General features: G+C 38.9%; 1 long non-coding RNA gene across 2 annotated transcripts in view; it reads left to right on the plus strand.

The window, feature by feature from the left end:
• The window catches only part of LOC138767656 (uncharacterized), a 271823-nt gene that overhangs the window by 144509 nt on the left and 101533 nt on the right, over positions 1 to 25781 (plus strand). The window lies entirely within an intron of this gene.

The raw sequence follows: 25781 nt of genomic DNA on the forward strand, positions 1-25781 counted from the left end.
TATATAGTACAGTATAAAACCTTTTTGTATATTATCTCAGTCTCAAGCGTCCGTTTTATAGGTTAGACAACTATGGGGCTTTAAGTACTGGACGTTAATTTTGCCTCTTATGCATTAAGTTCTTTATTGTATCTATGTTCTATGTTCTTGCATAACCTTGTCTAACCCTTGTGGAAGAACTTAGCTTTCTGCCATAGTAAGACAAAGATGCCCCGACCCAGGCCACAAACTGGGAGCGTGCTCATACAAGTGTTCACACACCATGGTTCGGCTTTGTCAGAAGTTCCACTATGTTGCTCCGCTATTGTGTGCTTGCCATACAATAGGGCTCTGCTGTGAACATGGCACACATAAAGGTCTCTGTGCTCTGTACGTTTCAATTTGGGCTTTGACATTTAATTTCTCCACCTCCGAAATATCTATATTCTAAACACTGCAAATGGCTTTGTGATGGTGTGAAGCCACTAGAGCATTCTGTGCATTGTGTACTTACCTACATAGATGGGGCTTTACTGTACTTTGTATACTGAGTTTATGGTTAATCCTTTCAAGTTGGGAATCTTTATTCTATTCTATGTTGTTTATTAAACAGTAGAGAATATATTGTATTTAAATGATTCTATATTTAATGGTGAGCATAAGATAAGACTGGTACTCTGTTATGTCCACCACACTCCTAACCACTTGGGACTGAAGGATCGGCTTCCCCACTTCCTTTAATATTAGGGATAATTTCCTATGTTCTTGTTTGGACTTCACTTCCCGGCTCCCTATGATCTATGTTCAGATGGTCTCCATAGACTCCATAGACATAGACTCGGTCTTGAGCCCTTCTCCTGGATCATTCTATTGGTTAGTGGGGGTCTGAACACTCAGATCCTGGCCAAGCAAAACTTTTGACATGTCTCTGCCACATGTCAAAACTGTTTAAATGGTATATTTTAAATTGTATAAGGTAATATAAGGTTCATCCATGTTGTGAGAGAAGTTAGTTCTGCCATGTGAGTGTTATGTCTATGGTTTCATTCATGGTCTATGTTTCTAATGTTTCCATTGGTCAAAGGAATATTCTGTCAGTCTAAATAACTAAAGGTTGCTTTTCCTTTATCTCTTGGTATATCATATCATATCATATCATGTAGTATGTCTTAACATCCCCATACACTTCAGTAAAAAGAAACCCAAAATTTGGTGGGACAGTCCAACTTTCTAATGCATATGAACTGACAAATGATATCGGGGGAGAGAAGGGTTTGACATGTTAGATTCCCGGCTTACCTTCCCACTTCTTATTCACAATACATGAACGTTCACCCACCATTTATGTGTATAGGGTGAATAGGAGCGACAACTATCAGGTCAATGAATGTTCAGCTAACTTTTATTGAAGGCGTGTAGCACCCTCCAAGAATATGTGTTTGAGAGGTTGACAGTACACTTTAAAGGAGTTACATGGGTTGAATTTCTTCAAAAATGTGTAATGCCCTTTATAAAAATTTTAAAGCCTTCTTGCATTTGTGAGTAGTTCTTCAGCACCGTGTAATTTATTAGAGGATTTCTAACAACTTAGAGGTATCCTTCAGAGAGACGAAGACCGATAAAGCCTTCTGCTCCCTGGCTAACTTCTGCCTTTTCCAGGTCTTAGAAGTAAGCCTGAGAGGTGAAGGGACAGGTACATATCACAATAATCACTTACGGGGGAATTCACACCCGTATGCTATGTTCAATAGCTGCACAAGTATTGTAAGATTTGGAAAAGTTGGAAGTGAGCACTGGGGAGAAAAAGGCTTCAGCCATCTTAAGCTCCTCTGACAACTCTTTTGAGGCTCTTTTACATGGGTCAATTTGGGTAAATCAGTCTATGAACGCTCATTCCCGATATTTGGCCTGTATAAAATGGCCAGCGATCAGCCAATTAACGTTCAAACAGGGAATGTGCGGCCAACAATCATGACTTTTAAGGACCACACAAATGATCCAGCAATCATTTGTGTGGCCTGAGTCCTGTCTTTTTCTTTGACAACAATATATAAAGAGGTTAAATGGAAGGGATCACAGTTATCTCCGATCCTGGCCACTCGTAACGACTGTCAGTTTGGGAAAGCAGTTGGATCCTGACATATGTTGAACAGTGCGTATATGTAAAAAGTCAGGAATGAGTTAAAAAAAAACTGTCTTCAGTGAGCTTCTCTAGTTGTGGCTGTAGAGAGGCAAAATTCCATATTTAATCTCTTTGTCAGTATTTCAAGAAGTAGAGGATTTGTGACCCCTTTAATAGTCAGGACAAAAGGTTGGATAAATACTGTAGGTACACAAGTCCTAAGCATATTTTTAATTTTTTTTAATCCAGAGCCTTGTTTAACAATGTCCTTATAAAATTTTCCTTTAGAGATATAAAAAATGAGCAAATAATATTTGAACCCAGCTTAAAACTAATGACTGGTCAATGGCATCAATGGAGCCCATACAAGTAATGAAGTCTACAATACAATAATTAGCTGAATATTGGACAAACGTTTTCCGCCCTTGGCGTTTAATTACCCAAGGAGATACCAGTTTAACTAAGGCTGCTACATTTGTTGAAATGGACAATTTAACAATATGCCATTGTTGTCGTACAAAATCGCTCTATTAGGGTTTGTTTTGAATAATGTATGTCCCCCGCAACGAGAGGTCCATTCTATAGAATCCGCGGGCACCGACTGAAGTGCATTTACTGAGTTTTAATCAGCCCTTCAGAAACAATGGCAGCTAAGCCACTCTTTCACTCTTCAACATGCTTCTCCTCTTTTCACTTTGCTGAACAGCATCGGCTTAACAAGCAGCCGCGGGTTTGTAACTCAATATTCCAATTACAGGAAGTTTTATGGTATTGAAGGGTAACAGAGAAGGAATCTTAAAAAGAAGAATTAAGAGATTACTAATTCTCTTCCCTGACCAAGCACTGGGAACAGTAATAGGGTGGGGTGAAAGAATTCTTAATCAACTTTTTTTTTTACGAGGTTGTAAAACGCCAAATGAATTTTACTGGTGACACAGATTGTTCCACATTCACTGAACTTGAAACTTATTTTTTCCTTTTAAAACTTGAATGGAAAAAGTTAGTTGTGTCTCTGTTACTAATAGAGATTGTTTTCTAGGAATATTAAGCAATAGTTAATCATAATTTTACTGTTTTTAGAATCGCATGTTTGTACAGTTTTTCTGAGTGAGCACCAACCAGTGATCCCCGAATTTTCTAAAAATAAAAATACAAGTATTAAGTCTAGTGACTCCCCAAATAATAAGCTCCCAAAAAACAAGTCCTTAAAGCCTCAAACAGCAGCAGTGCCGGTTAACTGTATCCTTGATTGTGGAAGTAATCATAATTTTAAATGAACAAAATTTAGGTCTGAAATACAGACATATTATTTTAAAGGACAACTCCGGTGATTTGTGCTTTTAGCTTATTTAACACACATTACAGAGTTATATAACTTTGTAATGTGTGTAATAAGCCCCCCTCCCACACACACACCCACGACCCTCCTTTGGAAGTAAAATAAAATATACATAACTAATAACTGTCGACCACGTCCTTTTCTCCCTGGCGCCATCTTGTGTCAATATCATCAGAGCCTTGCCCTCTCCCTCCTCTGCGTCTTTCACTGAAGTGAATTGGGAGAGAAAAAGGCTACTGGTGCACTTGCACACCAACAGCTTTTTTATTGGTTGGAGCACATCACATGGCTTCCAGGTTGCTCAGCCCTGATTGGCATGCTTGAAGCCATGTGATGCGCCCCAGCCAATGAAAAAGCTGCTGGTGCACATGTGTACCAGCAGCTTTTTCTCTCCCATTCACTTCACTGTTACCCAGAAGTGAGGGAGATGTGAAGATGGCACAAATTAATTTTGTGCTCACTTGTAACTTTAAAAATCTATTGACTTTTTTTTTAAGTGACAGAAAAGTGGGTGGAGCTTATTGTGAGGGCGTTACCTCTAGAGGAACAACATATTTGCTATAATTACAACAGACTCTGGCAAAAATCTCTATTGAAATCTACAATGAAAATCTAGATTTTTGTCTGTAGTACATGAGCAGAAAAAAATGTGCTAACTTAATTTGGCGATATCCATGGATTTTACTCCACCAGTGCTCTTTTTAAGAATTCAGGAAGAAAGGTTTGGGAGTCGGGACAGGTTTTGTTTTTGGATTGTGGTTGTGGCCCCTTGTGCTTCCTGTGGCCCCCTTCACATGAGCTGCTAGGTAATACAATTCAGAGAGAGCTACACAACAATCTTTAACTGTGTGACCCATGGCACAGCCAACGTTACCACGTGGCCCTGACCTAAATCTTTCCCATAATGTAATTTTGCTAATAAGTATGTTCAGAGAATAAGAAGCCAATGCATTCATGATGATACTCACATTTAGGGAGCCACATCCTCAAAAAGGTGTATTCCAAAAACTTTGTGTATACTTTATTATGTATGCAATATACTATGTATAGAGATGTACACAATATTGTAGTTGTTTAGACTCCTCCAGTAGCCAATTTAACATTTTAGGAATATCCCATTCATATGATTTCTACATAGTATTTAGCCTATGGCTAGTGCTCCTGTGTGTTACACAACCACTACATGATGTGCATATCCCACATACAGTTATTGTAATGGATGGAATGTTCTATGAAAACCAATCTGTAACATTATACAGGTCACATGCTGCACCCCTACAACTACCGCATGTGTTCTCAATTACTCCTTGCTCTCCCACTGATACCCATGTGTATTCCAGCTCTCGGTGTTATCTGTATCAGCATGTGTGTTACATTCCACAAGTTAGTCACATACTCCCTTTTTTGTGCTCTTGTTTGATTTCTTTCAGCTTCTCACTGTTATTATTTTATTAGAAACAGTTTTAACATCATAACGCATTTGCAAGCAAATTTCACAGAATTTGGGTATCTGTTTTTGACTATAAGTATAGCAGAGAAGGGGAGATGCAGTAGAGGTGAGTTTCATAGTTGTGTTGGGGGGGGGGGGTCACAATTTATTTTGAGTTACTTTAAAAACTTGGGGAAAAAACAAAAAAATTATACTCTATAGAAAAATTGCGGGGGAGGGGGATTTAAAAGGACTAGCGACTCACAAGTGCTGGCATAATATTCCATTTATAGTGTAAAATGTGGTATATTTGGTGCAGGGGGAGGCCATGCAGTGCCCCCTTACCCAACCACTTGGCAAGTGCGACCCAGCAAAAATTAGCATAATTCTTTTACCTTTTTTTTTTTACTTTTCCACTAGTCTGCACCTGCTGCAACCCTAACAATTATGGGCAAAATTAGTGTGTGAAGAAACCCTAATGTTCAATGCCAGAGATGACGACCAAAACTTCTGAAGGTCATGTTGGAAAGTTTACCTCTAATTGGCCATTAAGATTATTTTGAATTCTACATATGAGTTGGATTTGGCCCTGCACTTTCTACAACAGGTGCAAAGCACCCAGCCCAGCATAAATTATTATGCATACCATCACCATTGACTTGCTTTTGCCTAAAAGAGTAAGTAGCAATGCATACAGCAATGTTGAAAACTGTAGAAAAGCAGGGACTCCTATCATAATGACAGGAGTCCTTGATTCTCTACATAGTTTCTCTAGCATCCTATCCTAGGGAATCTTGAAAATGTACAGTACAGTAATTAGTATGCCTTGTTGCACGGTAAGGGTTTCAGTCTAGTGAATATGAACTGAGCAACTAATTTCACCTTACTGCTCAGTAAGTACAGGAACAGGGACTTCTGTTTTTGATAAGTGTCCCTGCCCCTGTACTTATTCACCAATAGCAAATCACAAAAGAAATTCAGAACAAACAAACAAAAAATATCTAACTCACAGTAGTTATTTTGGATTCATACAGAATGTGACAAAAATATAAGGACAGTGGGGCAGATTTATTAAATATGGTGTAAAGTGAGACTGGCTCAGTTGCCCCTAGCAACCAATCAGATTCCACTTTTCATTCCTCACAGACTCTTTGGAAAATGAAAGGTGGAATCTGATTGGTTGCTAGGGGCAACTGAGCCAGTTTCCCTTTACACCATTTTTGATAAATCTCCCCCAGTATGTTTGTTTGTTTGTTTGTATGTATGTATGTATGTATGTATGTATGTATGATGAATCCATGCAATTCAAAGGTTGTACATAACCGTAATATGATAAAATGCATGAAGCTTATCATGTGGCTTTACATAGGACTGCAGTTATCTGAGCTTACAAAACTCAAATGAAGCATCCTAAAAGAGTTAAATAACAATGTCCCTCTGTAGGGCGTCACCAAGATATTTCTTGATTATGTGCTTTGTACATTGTGACCCTTGTCATGTTTTTTATGTTGCATCGCTTTTTTTTTTAAACCTAAAGAATGTGAAAATCACTGACAACCCTAATTTAGGGTGTAATCCGTACAGGATATTATAATGATAAAGATACAAAAAAAAAAACAACTAGTTTCTGTCCAGCGGGGCATCAAGCTTCAGGATACAATTTTGTAGGGGAGATTATTAGAGGATATTTAATCAACGGTATCACGCCTTCTTAACTCTCATCACATGCTGGGGTACATTGTTCCAAGGGTTGGCGTCCAATTGGGAAATCAACGCTGTATTGTGGAAGACAAACCAGGTCTTTTGGGTAGATTTCGTCCTTGGTTTCAGATGAGTGCGGATAATTTTCAGTGATTTAGTGAGGAAATAAAGTGATCATCTTTCCTTAACAAGTTAACAGACGCGATATGCTCCAGTTGGAAGAGGGCCCCTAATCATCAACTATTGAGGAAGAAGTAGTATGCTGCTGTCACTAGGCAACTTTCCAGCATTGCCCACAAGTGCATCTCAGGTCACTTAGGATTTTCTAAGTGTTGGGATTTTTAGTTTAGCTCATAGGCATAGGCGAACCCCAAATATGCCAAAATGTTCTAAGAGTTTGACTTCTTCATAATTACTCATATTGCCCATTTTGTGCATAATTTATTTTTCTAAATTTTTGGGTTCACATTTGTTGCATTGTGATCATTTTTTTTAATTTTTTTAAGTGACCTCAACTGATAATAAAAACATATCAGTTGTCATCAGGGGTTTTCACCGCTTGGACTTCGAAAACTTTTAGAGCCATTATCCTATGTTTTTATCTGACTAGTATGGAGGTTGAACTGACACACTGAGCGCTAGGAACGATCCCATTGACAACAACAGGATCAGCTTATTTTTGTGGTTTTGTTAACCCCCTCTCTCTCTAGTGTCCATCGCAGCTCTGTGAACTGATCGCAGAGCCCCGATGGTAGCCATTGAAACCGGAAGCCTGAGGCTTCCGGTTTCCTGGCTACGGAAGTCGGCAGGGGTCGGGAGGGAAGGTGGAGTGTGCCCCCGTGAGCTCTGCCCCCTCCCCTGTCGCTGATACAAGATAGTAACAGCGGCAGGAGACAACGGAGAGGGGGGAGACCTACGGACATCAGTTTATGGGATCATTATGATCCCATAAGCTGATATACAATCACGACCTGGGCATTGAGGCATCAATGACCCCAGGTCGTGAAAGGGTTAAGATTCGAGACCGAAACTGCTTCTTAATTATCGGATTTAAGGGCAACAAGCTCTTAGCCAAATATCTCCTCCTATCTTTTATCTAAGGCAGCTGGGATCACACTACGTTTTTGCTATCCGTTTTTTTTTGTGTGTGTGCATCTGTTTTAATCTGTTTTTCCATCCGTTTTTCATCCGTTTTTTTTTGTGCAAAAATGGATTGCAAAAACGTAGTGTGAACTCAGCCTCATCTACATGTGTCTTATATTTTGGTGGGTGGGGGGTTTGAGCAGTTAAGTGTTTTTGTTAGCATTTGCTTATAGATTACTATTGTCGTATGGACCTTTTATTTTCCAGACAACACTCCATGGGAAATTAAAGGCATAGTAGCTTTTCTCCAGATGGGTATCTCATTTTTGAAGGTGAATCTAGTTTACCTAAAATGAATAGATTCTCTTCCTTCTGGAGTAGAGCAATTTTTTGTACCTGTCCAGGGCTTAAATGGGCACTGTTAAGAAAACTAAAAAAATCTTTTGATATGCCATAGAGATGGGCATGATCATTTGCCTTTGCTGTATTCAGTTTCATTACACTGAAAATTGCTATACAGTTACATGAACAGTATTTGCCATTTCTTTTATATTATTGCTTCTAGTTACACAAAGCCACTTTGGTCTGATAGAGGTCGATGCATGTTACACCTCTAGGCGCTGGCACCAATCTTGTGTCGGACTGGGTTTGTGGCCAGGACTTTATGCTGCTCATTGAGCTGGCGGGGACAACGGTACAACTTTCTGGGAAGTGGGAAGAAGGTGAAAGCCACGCGTTTAATAACTTATAAAGCTCTCACATGTTGGAAAATGCCCCTTTCACCATCCTATCACTGGTAGAAAGACCAAGAAGATTTGCTATACAGTAATAACTGCTTTTCAATGTGAAAATTATGGGGAACTATGCATATTTTAATCTTAATCTATAATAAATGGTTCCCATAGACATTTCCTATTAAAACGTTGTCTATGTACAGTATCTGTCCAGGAATAGGACACATAGTTGGGAGACATGGTCTTTATCTATTTTCTGTCTCTCACACATGGAAACTATTTATGGGGAACCTCTGGTGACGTAAAATTTAACTTATGTAACTATAGATTTGTTTGTCAAAGGTTTGTGTGGTTTTTAACAACTTTTGAAATGTCATAAGGGCATCATAAACTTTGATCATTGGGGGTCTGGTTGCATAGTGCCTCATTAAATGGTCACAAATCTCTAAAATGAAAAGCAGAAGGACTTACCAAAGTGTTTTGCCCATTTGTTTTTGATCGGCTCTACTCAGATTCATAATTTGTCATAGATCCTATATGAATCTTTACAACACACACATTCAGCTGAGGAGGGCTGATCAGAAATGAAATGGCATATCGCTTTTGTGAACACTTTTGCCCCTCTGTTTCAGCATTCAGTAAGGGCTCTTAGTACCCAATCATTTAACAATGGAAACTCTGGCATATCCCTATGACATGTATAAAAGTTCTATTCTTAAATTGAAAAAAAGTCTGACTTCAGATTGGGAACAAGGTGAGTATGATTCCCCCCTTCTATTGAGCCCCTGAGAGTTCCCTCCATGGTACACAGCTATTTCTCATTTTCTCTAGACCAGGTCTCAGCTGTTTGTCAGCAGTACTCACACCTGGCCTTCCTTTCCCTCACTTCCCTGGCCAACTATAAGAGAGCTCTCCTTACAAGCCCTCCTCTTCTCTGCTATGCCATGACATAGCTAGTGCTGGAAAAATGGACTCCACCGAAATATAAGGTGCTTTATGAGCAGAAAGGAAACAAACAGTAACAGGATTACATTCAAAACAGCCCTGGTGTAGGCAGTAAACTGCTAGCAATGATAAAAGGAAGAGAGAAAGGGGAGTAAAATAGGGAGGAAGCACAGTATACATAGTAAGAACACAAGTATTTGACAGATAATATTAAAGCCTTGTTTTACCTTAAAGGCACAGTGTGGACCCAATGGAGGAAATAGACACGCCTAGGATAGGTGCATACAGTCCAGACTTTCTTCTCTGCATACCACAATGTAAACCCAGCATCCAACAATGCCCTTTAGCAATTCTAAAGATAGATAATGGATAGATAGATAGATTAGATAGACAGATAGTTTCTAGAATCTCACATAGATTGATAACTACAATAAGAGTGCTGTCACAGCAGTTTGCCAGCTCTGACATGCCAGCAACACATAACATGTGTAACCAAAGTAACTAAAGGGACTTTAGCTGTTTAATTCATCAGCTGCGACCTCCTGGGACCGCAGCTTGACACCCTGCCTGGGAAGCTTAAGTTTTATTGGCTGGAAAAATCTCATTTCATGTTCAGGTCAAAAGAGCAAGTTTAATTTGTCATAAACCCCAGTCAGTGAATATGAAATGTGTGCAATCTCCGTCCACACGTACTATGTATACTTGACTGTCTGGAGTTGCTCCCTATATGACCCGTATAATCAGCAGTTAGTTTAAGGAATATAATAACACATGTTATACCGGTGGTCTTTATTTCACGTCAATAAATTAGTTTCACAGTCTGAGCTTTCTCCTTCCATCCTCCATGCTATTATTTATACCCCACCCCCATTCCCCCCAGAGACTTCATGTACTTTTTCCCAGAAGTTCAACTTAAGCACTTTTGATTCTACTATGTCTTGTGGATGTTTTTTTGTCAGCTACCTCCATCATCTCAGCAGATGCCGCTATTCACTAGAATTACTTTAAGTACACGAGACAATAAGAAAAAAAGGTTCAATTTTTAGATATTAGAAGCTGCGTATAGTGTGGCTTATCCTATATCTTACTATGGAAAGAAATATGTGCAAGGAAGCTCTTTTCTGCCACCTTTTGGAGGAAACTTTCACTTCAAGTCAATGTTTATGCACCTTTAAGAAGCCTCAGAACATGACAGGGGATTTAATAAGCCAAGTCAGAATTTTCCCAGGGTTTTTGGGTTCTTTCGTTTAGAGCAGCGTGATAGTTGACTGCAAAAACTTTCCTTTCCCAAGAACTTTCTTGGGGAGTAAAGGGATAATGATTCTCCTTGAGAAAAAAAATCATAAAGATGTGTGAAGACTTAAAGGAGAAGTACAAACTTACACCTCCCCATGCCCATGGTGAGCGGTGGTACTGGCCTTCCGAATCTCTGGGGTGTACACTTCATGATCTGGCTGATGGACTGGCCACTCAGCCAGTCAGTGACTGGGGTGGGACACCACTCCAGTCACTGATTGGCTGAGCAGCCAGTCCATCAGGCAGGACAGGCGGGGGGAAAAGGACTTGCGGCGGGGATCCAGAGGCTTGTCCTGCCGCTCATGGCGGGCAAGGGAAGAGGTAGGTGCCTACGACTTAAAATTCCCCCCTGCCAGCTGCCAGATTTTATAAATTCCTGGACTTCTCATTTAAATGGGCACTGTCATTTTCAAATATTTTTGATATACACTATAGACTATAGTCTAACAGCATCCAAAGTAGTAGAAAAATTCAAGTCGTTTATTTGCCAATTGCTAATACATAATTTCAACCATTATGGTGTTTATCAAGTATACTTGATAAAGATCAACATGGTCGAAACATTGTATTAGCACTTGGCAAATAATCTACTTGGATTAGGCTGGGTTCACACTGCGTTTTTGCAATCCCTTTTTTTAATCTGTTTTTTTGCAAAAAAAAGGATGAAAAAAACGGATGCATTTGTGTGCATCCGTTTTGATCTGTTTTTCCATTGACTTCCATTGTAAAAAAAAGGATCTTAAATGGATCCGTTTTTTTTTAACGGACACAAAAGTAGTGTCAGCTACATTTTTGTGTCCGTCAAAAAAACTGATCCGTTTTTGTTTTTTTTTACAATGGAAGTCAATGAAAAACGGATCAAAACGGATGCACACAAATGCATCCGTTTTTTTCATCCATTTTTGGCAAAAAAAAAACGGATTGCAAAAAAGCAGTGTGAACCCAGCCTTATTCTACTACTTTGGATGCTGTTGGACTTTGCTTCTCTTGGATATTCAGCTCCACATTTCTGGGTTTGTGGATTTCTGGGTTTGTGGCATGCATCCTCCCCATCTACTGCAGCCTTCTCTACAGTAGCTGCTGAACCCCATTTTTTTTGGTATGTCATAGCAACATGTCAAAAGTGTATAAACATTGCAGGCGCAAACATGGAACTTTTGGCACGTTCCAAGGACAAATCTAATGTTTTGGAAAATGGCAGGCAGGGGCATAGCTAAAGGCTCGTGGGCCCTGGTGCAAAATTTCAGCTTGCTCTCTCTTCTCCCCCCCCCCCCCCTACCACAAAAAAAAAAGACATGGGGGTTGTAGTTCTCAGGCTCCTGATCATCTCTGGTACTCTTACCTCTTCTGGTCAGGTCTGCATGCTGTATAATGTGTGCGCGGTGGTAATCACTCTGCCAGCATCACACTGAAGGAAGTGGCAGGACAGGGAACACTGGGCTTCTCCTCCTGTCACTCCGCTATTCAGTTGTATCCTCCATTGTTGATACAATGGACTAGAAGGGCAGAACTGCTCACTGCAGCTTTCCTGAACCGGCTGTCATTATGACAGCCAATTTAGGAAAACTGCAGATCGGCATGTGGTGAGTGGGGCTGGCAGGCCCCACCCAGCGTGCAAGTCGAGTTGCAATGGTGACCATCGCAACTCCTATCGCTATGCCAATGATGGCAGGTTCAATTTGGGAGACATTTATGAAGATTGGCATACTTGTACGCTGGTCTTAAATTAAATTGCCCAAGCCCGACCTTTGCCTGCTGTGCAGTGGGCTCAGGAGGTGCAGGTGTAGATTTTTGCCATGATTTTCACCTGCTAGCAGGTGTAGATCATGGTAAATCTCTTGCAGGAGGAAGCCATGCCTCCTCCCCGACTTGCTGTGCCCCATTGCCTGCCCATTAGACAAGCAGGGAATATGTCTGGCAAATCGCTTCATAGCCTTTTGACTAAGATCAAGTGTAGTAAGCCAAGAAGAAGGGGTAAATCTTTCATAACTGTCCCCATTTAACCCCATCAAGTCAATGTTTTACTTCCTCAAGAAGCTTCAGAATGGAGGTCCATACACTTTAGACTACAATTTTTAATTGTTGGGTCAGTGTCACAAGGCACCAATATCATAGTTTTTTTTTTTTTTTTTTTTAAATGAAAATCCCCAAAGCCAGGTAGCCAATGGATGAAAAAAATTGCCACTTTAGGACCAACTTTATTGTTACCTTGTGTTGGTGTCATCTGTTATTTGTTAGGCTACATGAAGCTAAAATGTTTAAAGTGTAAGCTGTGCGTCTCTATACAGCTTTTCTTGGCTTGACTATAGCTTTTCTTGGCTTGGTGCCTTGTATAAAACTCTTAGTTATGAGTTGTTATCATTCACTGACAGCAAACAGAGATCCTTTTAACCATACATAATTAAAGCTCTGCTGCAGCTGACAAACTCGACTCTGCTATCATTTGTCTTACAGCGATTTTCTGCATGCCTTGTCAGCTTTCTCTCTGTTATAAATGTAAATAAAATTCTAGCCACTTGTGTGATTATATAAAGACATGCTCATACGTTACTAATGGGCTCGGATTCTTAATCACGAATTTTATTTATAATATTTCTAATAGTGAGAACCAATCAGAAGGCGGTGATTATTTTTGGTATTAGAGCAATGTAATTTCACAGACATTTACATGTCTAATATGCATTCAGCTGAACCGTGCGGCTGAGATAATTTCCTGATCTATTACTTGTTTATGAAGTCTTGATGTATAAGAACGAGCGCAGACAAAAAGTGTCGCAGCTGCTGGTACTTTCTATCAATTTCTGTAAAATAAAAACTTTTCTGCTAGCGAATAAACTGATCTAAGCAACTTTCATCCTACAAACATCATTTTACTTTGATTCTTTTATTAATATTTGTTTTATAGATTCTTTTTTTTCTGATGCAAAGAACCAACCTTATTTCATATAGTGGCTTTTTAAATGTATTAATTTTTTTGCGCAAGTAGGTCAAGAGGTTATCTAGACTTAGAAAAACATGGCCACTTTGTTCCAGAAACAGCACCTGTCCTGTCCTCAGTTCGGTTATGGGTTTTGCAACTCAGTTCAGCATTAAAGTGATTGGAGCTGAGTTGGAATACTACAACCTGAAGGTGGTGCTGTATGTTTTTGCAAGAAAGAAGTTGTGCTTTTTTTTAACCCTGGATAACCCAATTTAATATGTATAAACAGTGGTACCTCGGTTCTCGAACTTAATTAGTTCCGGAAGGCAGTTTGAGAACCAAGCAGTTCCAGAACCGAGCAGTTTTTCCCATAGAAAATAATGTAAATGTGTTTGATTGGTTCCAGCACCCACCAATAATTACCTACGGTATCATTTATTACATTGAAAAGTGCCCAATATAACCACCACCTGTGTAGCATGGTACAAAGTGTCTGAAGAATGTCTAAAATAGGCATGCACCATAAGGCTGGGTTCACACTATGTATATTTGAGGCTGTATTTGGTCCTCATGTCAGGTCCTCATAGCAACCAAAACCAGGAGTGGATTGAAAACACAGAAAGGCTCTGTCCACACAATGTTGAAATTGAGTGGATGGCCGCCATATAACGGTAAATAACTTCCATTATTTCAATACAACAGCCGTTGTTTTAAAATAACAGCACATATTTGCCATTAAATGACGGCCATCCACTCAATTACAACATTATGTGAACAGAGCCTTTCTGTGTTTTCAATCCACTCCTTGTTTTGGTTGCTATACAGCCGCAAACATACAGCCTCAAATATACGTAGTGTGAACATAGCCTAAATCTGTCACGTTTCTAATAGTAAATTGCACCAAGTACCTCCTGAGGCTCCATATAGTGTTAGTTGCAGACATTTCTAGTAAAGATGAGCGAACCTGCTAAAATTTGAGGTTGGCACAAACCTGAAAGATCAGTATTTGAGTCCAGCTGCCTGGTTGTATCCATGTTTTCCAGACAGTCCTAGGACTGCATCCACCTTCTCCAGGCATCCATACTCAAACACTAATTAAGGTTCTGAATGTAAAATGAATTAACTTTCTAAATTGTTTGCATTAAACATTTCTTACTATTTAGCTACTCAGAGGCTATAGAAGCAAAAGTAAGCAGCATTTTTAATAAAGACCTTGGAAGAAAATATTTCTATAGTTTTCAATTCTTCAACTCTTTAGTGGCCATGCAAGTGATTTCTGTGTTAGAAAAATAGACTTCTAACCACAATACAGATATACAGTAGTAGGAACGCACTGGACAAATATTTTAACTCATAAAATGTGGTGTTGATAGATGAATATTCTCTTTAAACTTGGTTTTACCTTGTATCATCCCGCCTCACTTATATATAGAATGTTCCCAGCCATAAATAACTTCAAAAGGGAATCTAAACTTATATCAGTCTAATCTCCATCTGCCAAGTGCTTGATTTCTGGCTGTCTATCCTTCTAGTCAGATGTTTTATTCTTTGGATACTTTGACTGTCGTATTCCTCATTGCAATTACTAGGAAAGTCCAGAAAATAGTTTTCACTCATTTTTAGTTTTGAGACCCTGCAGGGGGATTTACAGTGTATCCATTGTCTGAGTTTATATCAGTAGCTTTATATATATATATATATATATATATATATATATATATATATATATATATATATATATATATATATTATATATATAAATAAATCCACTTTGACTGTAAGTCAGTGAGCAGCCATAGACATGTGAATATCTCTGTAATAGTCTGTGGACCCTTCAGTGGGGATCACCAACCTTCAGCTCATGATGTAAAAAGGACTGTAAGAAATCATTGAGATAATAAATAGGGGCAGACTGCCTTTTTGCAGGAGAGAAGGTGTTACGGATCCCCTGCTGTTGCGTTTATGATTTCCTTGGATCCTGTCTCATTTCTATATCCTGGTTCCATCTTAACATACAGGAATAGGAAGGAAATGTCTACTAAACCCATACTGGCTTCAATTTTAAACTATTTAAGCTACCGATTTGCTGAGAGAAAGGTGAGTAACTGGGTAAAATTTTTATTTATTTTAGCCAGTGAGAAAATAAATAAATTATAATAATAATTTAAATAAGCAACAACAAGTATGTGAAATATGGTTTACTTCACTGCAGCAGTTTACCAATTTTAGTATACAGTTGGGGTAAAATTATTATTAGTTGCCCTTACTATGCACCTTATAATCAATAAGTAATACACCCCAATACATGTTCTAAACATTGGGGTCTGATAGACAGATCCTTGTAATAGCCTATATGTTGTACAATTTCAAAATTTTAACCAAGTTAAAAGTTTAACATTACATTTTTAGCAACATTGGTCATGTCTGTTGATAAAGTTTTTCATCTTTTATTTATTTATTTATTTATTGGTTGACCCATTGGTAATTTATTCAATGATCTTCTCTCTAGAGCAAATAGAAATGTTCCTAATTAACATGTGGTTTTGGTCATTGCTTTTAAAAATATTTAAGAGTGGAAACAATTAAAGATCCTGGTGCTGACCCTGGCAGCACTTGTCCGGGTGCTGACACTGGCCTTGGTTGGCTAGCAGAACATGCAGAATTCCGGTTAGTTTCTGGATGTGGATCTGGGGCTGTCTTGGACAGCATCTATAACTTTCTTTGGAAGAACCAATCCTCTATCTAAGTATCATGTTGGCATTTCTGTGTTAGTAAGGACTTCAGAAGAGAAGGGTTTAGGGGTAGTGATTTCTGACAGCTTTAAAATGAGTCACCAGTGCAACCAGGCAGTAGGGAAAGCAAATTGTATGCTGGGCTGTATAGTTAGAGATATAACCAGTAGGAAGAGGGAGATTGTGATTCCACTGTGTAGAGCTCTCGTGACATCACATCTGGAATACTGTGTCCAGTGCTGGAGACCTCACCTACAAAAAGATATTGATAAAATAGTAGGAGTCCAAAGAGTAGTGGAGGTGTAAACATATCAGGAAAGACATAAGAATTTAAATCTGTTCTGTAGTATGTTAAAGGACCCAATACGGTTTAAGCTGGAAGTATTTTTAGACAAAAAAAAAATTTAACTCAAGAACGAGGGGACAATTTGGGGGGAAAATTTGAAGCAATGTGAGAAAATATGACTTTACTGAAGGAGTAGTAGAAGCTTAGAGCAAACTTCCAGCAGATGGGGTTGTTAAATCTACAATAACAGGATTTAAACCTGCCTTTAGGAAATACTTAAAGGGCAGACTATATGGACCAAGTGGCCTTTTCTGACGACAATCTTGTGTTTCTTTGTTTCCTTACCCTATCAGTCTGGAAATCTATCCAGATGTCCTCATAAGTAATCAGAATAGATTTACCTGGCATGTGCATCAGGCCTCAGGGATCCATTTGGTGCTTTTGTTGAGCATTTCCTTTATATATCTTCCCTTTAATAGCATAAATAAAGTATATTTTGCTAATTCTTTTTATGCACAGTGAAGTTATAAAGCCATTTAGATTGACATATATCTTATTTTCTTCTCACCACTTCTAACAAAAATTTTGTTGATTCTCAACATTTCCCCAAATAGTCTGATTGTACAGTCTTTGGCGAAGACAAATATAATGCAGAATTTCTACTTGTTGAAACCTTGAATTGAAAAGCAGAAACAAAGTATTGCATGTTGCGCGTAAACGCAGTCAGGTTTAGTAAAAATGTGTAAACAATGAAACAATGATTTTATTTTTCAGATTTTATGGAGAATGGCAATTTTACATGGAATTGCTATTTAAAATGTGTCATTGTGACTAAATAATAGAGTAAATTGTTGCCCAACCATTTAGCTTTATCTGCATAATGTATAATAGGCATAGCACAGATCCCATTTTATCCTTGCCTGCCATAGTTATAATATATCACACTCTCTTTTGCAATAATACACTCTAGCTTGTTTTAGTATAAAACATACCACCTAAAATAAAAGAGTAGCCTGAAATCAGGGTCAGATTGGCCCACCAGCGTGTCAGAGGATCTTCTAGTTGGCTCAGGCAACAATGGTTGGGCCCTGCTAAAATAAATCCTTTGGGTCCACCATTTGGCAAACTAAGTTGCTTCTATACTTTATTACTCCCCATTCACGATATGGACATTGGCATGTAAATAAAATGACTAATACTTGTCCTATATAGCTGAATGCAGGGGGGTAGCTTGAAACTTCTTGTCCCCAAAGTAAAATATGTACCAGGGCTCCCTATCATGAGTCATTGTATTTATAGTAGAGACCTTTTTGGGCCTGAGAGCAAATGCAAGCTCTTCATTGACATCTGGAAGGACTCTCAGAGTAATCAAAGTGGGCTCACAATATCCCATTCTGATACTGCTGTGTTTCAGAAGTAATGCATATCTTGGCTTTAGCCTAAAGGTTAGAATAATTTTTCCTTGCTGTTATGTTCCTATATGGCCAAGGGCACCAAAGAAGAAGGTATCTATCTTACCTTCATCCTCAGAACTGTTTCCGGAACATTCCTGTTCTTTAGAGACCACTTGTCAGCAGCACCAGTATATAAATAAAATAGGGTCAAACAATTGCACAACCCCCCTGCACAATGACATCTGCACAGGTTACATAGCATGCCTAGAGAACTCTCCCATAGAAGTGAATAGGTCAGCTCTGGTCTCTTATGCCCATGTCTATTGAGCTTGCTGGAAAGTATATTTTTAAATGCTGTTAAAAGCAGCTCGGGCAAGATGGTAGCCAGAATAATAAAATATAAAAATTACAGTCAGAAACTAGAAAAGAGAAATCCTTATGGCTTATTTTGTTATATTATTTACCTTTATGTCATACAAATAGAAATGTGCTTTACATTATTATCACATATTTTATAAGTGTTAACACCCTGTTTTATTCCCTTTTGCATCGTAAGGACGTCCTGAAGTTTTTGGCATTTAAAATATGTTCAAATTTACTAGTTCTTGCATTGTAGCAAATGTATCAGATTAGAATATTAGTGCTAAGGATGAAGGTAATTTTCTTACCTTAATCCTCAGCGCTATTTTAGCTAAATCTTGACTTATTAGAAGTTTGGTGCATCGGGGGCAGGGCTACCACCCTCAGGGCACTGATCTTGCCTGCCCCTTCTTATTGATATTTATATGCCACTCATTGATATTTATTTGAGAGCACTGATTCTATATTGCCTTTTTATTTTCGAGAAGGGGCAGGGCGGATTGGCACAATGTATATAAACCGGAAAGTGCAACAACAACCCTCAATTGCCAGAACTTACCCTATATGCTCTCTCTGTGGTAAACAAACAACAAAAACCTGTTCTAAAGATTTTTAAAAATGAGGTTCTTAGTGAACCTTAAAATAAAGCATACCATCTCACTATGTTAAGGTGACCTGAGCTCAGAGAGATGGTCCTACACTAACAATGACCTTTCTTGGACTCACATTAAGCTTACAAACTTGGCATGAAGGATACAACTAATCTCAGTTTAGAACACCCACAGGAGATGGGTGGAGTGCAAACCAAAAGGAGGTAGCTGTACATTAGCCACAGCAATGTGCAACCTGCACAAAGTAAACAGTGGTATTGGAATACTGGCCAATTTTTGCTTTCTGGAGGACGGCTACTTTGAATATTTTTTTCCCCATTGAAGCATTGTGTGGCCTATAAGACGCCACATCCCAGTTTTATGCTCTTCACGAAAGGAAACTTTACCCTCTTAGTCCCACAACTGATTCCTCTGTCTTAGCCGACCACACCTTGCTCTGTACTGAAGAGGACAAGAACCCTGACACATGGGCAATTCTTCCTTTTGGAGGAGATTCTAGTTTGGCTAAACATTACCATTTGTATTTCAAGGGGTTGAGCTTTTCCCAGACCTGTTGGGGTATACTTACTAGTCCTAGTACTTAAACAGTGTGATGTCAGGGCCCTATTAAACCAACAGGTATCTGACAGATTATCTGAGAGATTTTTTACAGCCAAAGCCAGGAGTGGATTTGAAAAGAGGAGAAATCCTTTATGACTGTTTCTCTGTTTATAGTTCATTCCTGGCTTTGGCTGCAAAAATCTGTCAGATATCTGTTGGTGTATTAGGGCCCTTAGACTAAACATCTAATGAGGTCATAGTGGCTTATGCCAGTCATAATAGAATGTTTTATCTCTTTTTATACCACCTACTGGTTGGCGTATAAATCGGTGCATGTTGTTGCATTTCAAGCATACCCCTTCTTGCTGACTGTTGACTGGTTTTGTCAGAACCACCGCAAGTTTTGGCACTTTTTACAACAAGAAGCATACACATTAGTAACTCTCCCCATTGTTCTTATAGTCTAAGCTCAAGTATAGGGGCCACTGGAGGAGATAAAATTGATATCTCCAAAAAAATATAGAAAATAACTGAGAATTTTTTTTTAGTTGTTTTTATTTAAGACGTTTAGCCATTCAACCAATCAGGTTCAAATTATATACAAGTATATAAGAGTTTATTATAGTACTGAGAGGTGCTATTAGAAAAAAATACAGGCCTGGGTTTGTCAGGACCCCGGTTTTCTGAGCACTTTCCATCTTTAGCAGCTGCAAATAATGTTCCGGTTGTTTGATAACTATAGAGTTAGTTTATTTGGACATTGTGTGATCCACTTGGCCTTAAAAAAAATCAATACATTGTATAAAGAAACTTAAGCCTCTTCTACTTGCTCCAGCCCTAAACAACCTGTGGATGGAAAATTGGGCTTTACCCCATAGAATTAAATTGTAATTGTCTTTTTTTTTTGTGTTAAAGTTTAAAGCCAAAGTTTAGCGCAACATCTTTTCTGCATTTGCATTGTTCTGCTGTCTAATGAGTGGAAAAAAAAAATTCTCCCCCGAGCAGTAGACAATGTCTATAACATTCTAATTTCTATTTCCTATTTGGAGGATGTGATACTTACGAATATACAAAAAAAATTGTTAAATGTCAATATTTTTTGCTTGTTTTGAAGATTTGTCATGCAATTGGAATAACTATAACACACGACTCAATCTCATCTTTATTGCTGGACCATTATACATCAATAATAGAAAATTGTATCCATATGCTTCAATAATGTGATGGGGAGACTCCAAAATAACCCCTTAAAGACTAGAATGTTAACCTAAATGACCTAAGCCTGAGTAAATTTGTTCTTGTTTGTTCTTGTTCCTAAGTTTTTCTTAATTCCTTTTGTGGCTATTTTTTATGCCGTATATAATTGGTTTTTAATTCTTTTTATGAAACTATTTATTTTTTAGTTGATTTAGGGGTAAGGGAAATGGTTAATTTATCCTTTTTATTTATAGATTTTTCTTTAAATTGGCACTGCCACCTAGCGGGGACTGGTTGCTCAGATCCTGACCAATCGGTAGAAGTATGTCTGTATCACATGACCTTAGGTGTACCCCTAATGTAATAGAAACAATGTAGAAATGAATTATGGCACTCACCGATGAAATAGCAAATTTGATTCTTTAACCCATAATGGTCATGACAGAGGAAAATAAAGAAAGGCAACGGTTCGTTTCACGCTAGTGCATGCGCTTCCTCTCGGTCTATCCTGACACACTAGCTAGTGCCAGCGGCCTATCTCGGTAATCTGGGTCTGCTAAGAACTAGAGCCTTTACCATGCTCGGGGCACCTTTAATTTCATTTTCATATTTGTCATAGGTTGTTTGGGATTTTTCCCATAGTAAATAGACCATAGAAGCTAGAACTTAACGTCAACTTCAAGATGGATTGTTCTATGCTCGACATTTAGCGTTTATACCCTGTGTACATATGTGAACATGCCTGGATGTACATGTGAACAATGGGGGTACAAGAAAACAATTGATAGGAAAGCAATGTATGCTGACTAAAAAAGAGAAATCTTAAAACCCAACTAGAGATGAGCGAACCTCGAGCATGCTCAAGTCCATCCGAACCCGAACGTTCGGCATTTGATTAGCGGTGGCTGCTGAAGTTGGATAAAGCTCTAAGGCTATGTGGAAAACATTGATATAGTCATTGGCTGTATCCATGTTTTCTAGACAACCTTAGAGCTTTATCCAAGTTCAGCAGCCCCAGCTAATCAAATACTGAACGTTCAGGTTCGGATAGACTCGAACCCGAACCCGGTTCGCTCATCTCTAAACCCAAACTAAATGTTGCTAACCCTGATTTCCCCCAACACTGCACACTAAGCTCACAAATTTAGTCCAATTTCTTTTCCCTATCTGCCAAAGAGCATTGTTACTCATAATCCAAGTGACTTTATTTCCATGGTGCACCATTATTATGCAATCGCTGCTGCCAGATATTACATATTGCATTGGTTTTGCTACATTTTGAATGGATTTATTGAAGAAAAAATTCTTCCAGAAATTCAAATGGTAGACCATGTACACATAATAAGACTTGATCCAAACATCTTTAGGTAGTTTAAATATAGGTAATGTAAGGTTCCTTACCATCCATCATAATAAATGTTTATGTATTTTTCCCCCTACAACATCTGAATCCCTCTTTTTTTGTACCAATTATTTTACCAAGTGTCCATACGTATATTCGTCTATGTCCTTCTAACACGTCTACCGTAACTTTATGGCATTTCCTGTTAATGACACAGTGCAATTTCATATATTTTCACGCAGTGCTATCCCCCATACTTACACATAGCAGTCATTTTCCACTTGAGCTGAATTGCCTGCCAACAAGTATAATATGTTTTCAGAAACGAGAGAGCAGGAAGTATGCTGCCAGCTGTCTGTCTTATATGGTAACTGCAATCTATTATTCAGTTTAAGTTTTGGCTAATTTATTATGGTCTCAAAGCCAGCACTGAAGTTTGTTCCATAAAACACAGATATTTCACCCGCTGTCCTGATATGACCCAGGGAGCTAACACCACGCGAGGCACGGGGAAGGTTGCAGTACAAGATCAGTGCAGATGACTGATCCAAGGACATTGGAAGCAACCATTTCACATTATTCCCTTTCTTCTCTTTCTATCTCTTCGGTTGGCAACCAACACTAGCAATTACCTAACGTAATCTTTATCGGTAATGCATTATTGAGTCAAGCAAGTGCACAGCTATCGCAGCTATGTTGCCATAAAATAAGGTCAAACCCAAGTGTTTTTATTTTTCGGCTGCCATTTTCTTCAGGCTGAGATAATACAGACAATATTATCTGGAGCTTTCAAGCTGTTTGGATGTAACTTAAAAAAAAAAATAAAAAAAAAAAAAAAATAATGAAAGAATTAAATGACCTCATTTTTATATATCCAGCCACATTTTATTTTATTTTTTTGCACAATGTTCTAGAAAATATTTAAAAGTCTGGCTGCCAATGTATCCAGCACCAGAGGCGTGCACTTTATTAAACCCGAAGGAGGGGTGGATCTATGTCCTCTCACCTAATCTTAAGGTCCCCATACACTTAAGACTTTTGACAGGCATACCCGTTGCTTGCATCAGTCCAACGTCAGATGATGTTGGTGGAAATAGGGGTTGGGCGTGGTGGATGGAAAATCACTGCTTTGTTTCAGAAGAACTAAGCCACACCAAGAGCTCTCTTGTTGCCACTTACCTCTCCCCATAGAGAATACAGGAACGCTCGCCCATGCCGAACATTCCTGTGCGTGGGGAGGACAGGAGCTGGTGTGGAAAGATAACTGACGATCCCTCAGCCATCAGTTATTTAAAGTGTATGGCCAGCTTTACTCTCAACTTACACTAAAGCAGGTGGAATTCCGTGTGCGGAGCTCCCCACCGCGGAGTCGGCTATTTGGCTGGGTAGAAAACAAGCGAATACTTTGTAGAAAAATTCAAGTAGAGTTTCCCTTATTGTCTTCTTGTTGTAACTTTTGGCAGATTTTCTATATTTAAAACTAAATTGATTCGACAATTTAAACATTTACTTGACAAATACTTGACAAATTAAACATATACCTGTCAAGAAAAATAACTTTTGACGTGTCAATAGTTATTTATCACAGTGGAGGTGACTGCCAACATCCGTTGTGATCAGGAAATATAATCGGGGAGAGACCGCAACAGCCTTGCCATTCACTCACCCAGCTGTACCTCCGAATCCATCAATGCAAGTCAATGAGACTACCTACACAGACAGAGCAGACAGCCGGGGAGTGGATCGAGCCGCTGCCGCATCCTCTATCCAACTATATCTCCTGATCACAGTGGGTCTCCGCAGTGAGACTTGGTGGGATAAATTACTTTTGATGTTGAAATTTTTTTTTTGTGGCAGGTACTCTTTTAGGGATCCTGTATGGTAAAACTGTCAGGACTTCACCAGACACTACAGTGTTGGTAGATAGCTAAGCGGTCTGGGTTTCGCAAAACCAAACTTAATGTAGCTTCTCTTATCTCTACCCATAGGCTATGTTACAAAGAACAAAACACAATGCTTTTTTATACTTAATGCCATTGTACACGTCAGCGTATTTAACTATAATCTTGTACCTAGCTAGAATAATCCCTACAAATATCCACCTAAATAAGGGTAAATTGGAACTCTTTAGGGTCTATTTACACAGAAAGATTATCTGAAAGATTATTTGCCAAAGATTTTAAGCCAAAGCCAGAAAAAGACTATAAACAGAGATCAGGTCATAAAGGAAAGCCTAAGAATTCTCCTGTTTTCAAATCCATTCCTGGCTTTGGCTTCAAATCTTTGGCAGATAATAAAAGAATATAATTAGAGATGAGCGAACCTGGAGCATGCTCGAGTCCATCCGAACCCGAACTTTTGGCATTTGATTAGCTTTGGCTGCTGAAGTTGGATAAAGCCCTAAGGCTATGTGGAAAACATGGATATAGTCATTGGCTGTATCCATGTTTTCCAGACAACCTTAGGGCTTTATCCAAGTTCAGCAGCCCCAGCTAATCAAATACCGAACGATCGGGTTCGGATGAATTCGAACCCGAACCTGGTTCGCTCATCTCTAGTTATAATCTTTCTGTGTAAATGGACCCTTAGACCCCTGTTGGGTAAATAAGGCATCTATAGATTTGTTTTTTCATATAGGCTAGGAACTTCATCAGTCCGTATAGTAAATGTACACTGGAAACATGGTGTTAGCACAGCCATTTGGAGGTTTTTTTTAAATAATTTCTCATGTGTTTAAGTGCAAACTAGTAGATATGTAGGTTTCTCCAATGGAACTTCCACCAATTGGACGGGGGCCCTTCACCTCTCTTTTTTGATCACCAACGTGATCACAGTGATGGGGGGCTTGTATATGGCAGCCGTATGGTATGTACCCTGGGAGATCTCCTACTGTGCTCTTTCTGTAACTCCTATCTTCTACCATTGCTCTATACCAGAGATGGGAAACCTCAGGATCTCCAGCTGTTGCAAAACTACAATTCCCAAGATGCCCGGACAGCCAAAGGAAGTCCAGGGATGATGGAATTTGTAGTTTTGTAAAAGTTAGGGGGCTGAAGGTTCGCTATCCTCTGCTTTCTTTATTCTTATACTTCTTATGTCTTCAGCATCCAAATAGTCAGAAAAGCCTATAAATGTATATTGCGTAAGGAGTGTATATGCATTTTTATATGTATGAATGAGATGGCCTGAATAAGCCATTTAAAGCCCCCTCCCAGCAGGGCACCATGACATGCTCGCAGTACTACATAGAGACACATAATAAGTACAACAGATCTACAGTTTCCAGGTAACAGAATTAAAGCAAATCTCTATAGAGCCAATGATACACGGAGTTGGTAACTTCACTTCACTTTTAGTGCCTTCTAATTCATTTAAACCCAGCATTACCTCATGTTGCCTGTGGAATAAAGCAAGATTGACAAGCATGCTGAGATGGTAAAGTGCCTCCTGTCGTCTTCTGTCTCTCCCACTGTGCCTAATGATAAATCCAGCTCCGCATATAATCCTTTGCTTTCTCCTGTTTGTCTGACCAGACGTTTTTAGATGGTTGTCACTTTTTGACCCTCCTATTAATAATATTTTTCATCTGAAAAAGCAATATGTATGTCTTCATTATGTCACACTAGTAGGATGTCTAATACTGGGGGAAATATATCCAATGGGCAGCTCAGCCAGTGACAAGGTTTAAGCCACTTCTCCAACCTTGAACACCACTGCATTTTTAGGTTGAAAATTTTGTACTGATTAACTCATCCACAGCCACCGTATGGC

This window comes from Dendropsophus ebraccatus, chromosome 11 (assembly GCF_027789765.1).
Source record: "Dendropsophus ebraccatus isolate aDenEbr1 chromosome 11, aDenEbr1.pat, whole genome shotgun sequence".
In the NCBI taxonomy this organism is placed as follows: domain Eukaryota; kingdom Metazoa; phylum Chordata; class Amphibia; order Anura; family Hylidae; genus Dendropsophus; species Dendropsophus ebraccatus.